The 2,523-nt window shown below is 37.8% G+C and overlaps 1 protein-coding gene across 1 annotated transcript in view; it reads right to left on the minus strand.

Moving 5' to 3' along the window:
* CPLX1 (complexin 1) overlaps nt 1-699 on the minus strand; it is a 603,685-nt gene extending 602,986 nt beyond the window's left edge. Inside the window, exon 1 of the mRNA XM_044064292.1 lies at nt 397-699. The gene's annotated coding sequence lies outside the window, so the exon portion shown is untranslated. The remainder of the gene's footprint in view (nt 1-396) is intronic.
* Between the last annotated feature and the right edge of the window lie 1,824 nt (nt 700-2,523).

Genomic DNA, 2,523 nt, shown 5'->3' on the forward strand with positions numbered 1-2,523 from the left:
AGACAACATAAGACGGTGATAATGTTATAAACTTGACTTTTTTTTCTTACTACCACCATGTTCTGTAGTATTAAGGTTAGTATTCCTATTTCCTAAACTAATTCAGAACGTTGCATTGGCACAGCGTCATCTGCATAACTTCTGTGTGCCTAACTCTGCAAGGGCTATTAGGTCCTACTATTTGATTTTAGAGTCGTTTCAAAGCACTGATTTATTTTTAGAAGTCGTTGTATGCTGCAAGGTCGTTTATACCCGATCACTTCAGTAATATGCACTGCGGCACAGACCTGCATTAGGAATAATGCCCTACATAATTTCAGCACCATTTAAGAGCGGACAGCTCCTAAGATATATCCCGCTAAAAAAACCCAAACTACAAGGAGCTCATAAACGTACCTGTCCTCAGACGAAATGATTCCAAACCAAAGCTTCTCGACTTTATATCCTGCTGCAGAAAAAAAACTGTCAAGACTACTTATACGGTAAACAGACAAGTTCCACCTACATTAAACCTTTATGCACGATCTACTAGTAAAATCTGCCTTGTGCTTCTCCGCACTAGAGCCTCTTCAGTTCAAGGTTTCATGTGTTTGGAGAAAGCACTGCAACTACTGAGGAACAGAGCTCTCCTATCACATGTAGTGCTACTTCTAATATTGGCCAACGACAACATAAAGAGAATGATCCATAATTAACCTTCCTACTTTCAGGAGTCACTGCCGAGCTCTTATACACAGACCGCCCACTTTCTCAGCCCCGCCTCTTTCCTAAGAAATTTACATTCTCTGACATAACCAATTTTCCCTTTGTGTCCTGTCATGCTTTTGCGTATGCCTGTGTCCTATTTCTCAAAGTCCTACGGCAGAAAGAGAACGAGAGTGATGCATGCAACCTCAGTGATTTCTGAATATCGCTTGGCGATGAGGATTGTGTGGAAAGAAAACTTCCTGTGGCGCTGTAGTCTTCTTCCGTATCGATACTACGGTTCTTCATGCTGGAGAGGGCTTTGTTCTGTCCTATTCCCTGTGATTTAACATAACTATTCTTGTAGTGGTCGTCAAGAGATTGTAAGATGTAAATCGAGGAGGCAGTTTTAATCTAAGTGCTGCCCTCAGTAAATTGTACCATAAGGCAAGGAAGGCAAACGTTTCCGTGTTCTTTCTACAGGGCTTGTTTCAGTTCAGGGTTTGGCATTTTCAAGGTCAAGAGCGCTGCTAGATTCTACCATAAATCACAGTTTTGACGCAAGACATGTACGTTATAAGACCTATACTTTGAAAAGGTCCGTTGTACTTGTACAATACGTCTTGACAATCTGTTAATTTGCCGCGATATACATTACTTCCCACATGTCGCAAATTTTACCTGGAAGGTGTTAAATTTGCTAGTGGTACTATTCTTTAACATTAAACAGAAATTGAATAATTGTATTTAGGATGCAGGTAAAACGAAATGCATTAGGATTCTATGGTCTATAATAACAAGTCCTTAGTATCTCCTGGAGGGTGACCACCTGTCCCCCTTTGCGAGGGAGAGTCCCTCTTTGGGCAGTTGTATCCTGACAAAAAAAAAATTAAAAATAGCAAATGTCCTCAGATTGTAGGACATAATTATGTCCCATATTTATGTAATAGTTGCATAAAACAGTTATTCTGTATCTAAAATACCTAAATGTTACAAGAAACAGAATAAGCAAGTAAAATGCTACAATAATAAGCTTTTATTTAGGCAAATGTCCCACTTTGGCCATTTGAAAAGGTGGCAACCCTACTCTGTCATAGTCTTTACCTTACCTTACGTCAAGAATCTGAAAGATACACGGACTGGCTGGGCATTGTTGCCAACATTCGAAAATGAGCATTTCTAACTATTTTACTTAGTTTTACCTGTGTACGTGAGAACATGTCTGAGTGACCTTTGCTGGATTTTCCCTACTTAACACCTGTCAGTAGCAGAAGAAGTTAAAGACTCAGTGAAACATAACGTATTTCCATCGCTAACTATGAATTAATTAAAATTCTAACATAGTATCCCCGATGATGAACGAGGAAAGACACACATGTTAATGCGGCAGCCAGTAATCAATTCAGTTGTGAGTTTTTTTAAGCAAGTGGTTATAACGAAATTCAAAGTTTTGCACAAACCAGTAAAGGACACAATGGGTATCATTAATTACAGTAATTAATTATAGCAAACACATATATATTGAGGTCGGTTTACACACTATAAGACAAATATCAAAAGGCAACGTTGTCAACATAGAAGTTGAATGCCTTCTATCAAAATAGAATGGTGTTGCACATACTTCCCTTAAGGTTTTTTTTAACACATAACTAATCAGTATTGTCAGCTGCAGTCTTTGAACATCTACCAAACTCTCCTGCCTCATTTTAGTACTGCATTATTCTCCTCCCAACTATCCAGCAATTTTGTGTGTGTGTGTGTATCAATATCTATATATATATATATATATATATATATATATATATATATATATATATATATAGATCTAGATAGATATAG

The sequence above is a fragment of the Protopterus annectens genome, chromosome 2.part2 (assembly GCF_019279795.1).
Source record: "Protopterus annectens isolate FY-2018-M chromosome 2.part2, PAN1.0, whole genome shotgun sequence".
NCBI classification, from domain to species: domain Eukaryota; kingdom Metazoa; phylum Chordata; order Ceratodontiformes; family Protopteridae; genus Protopterus; species Protopterus annectens.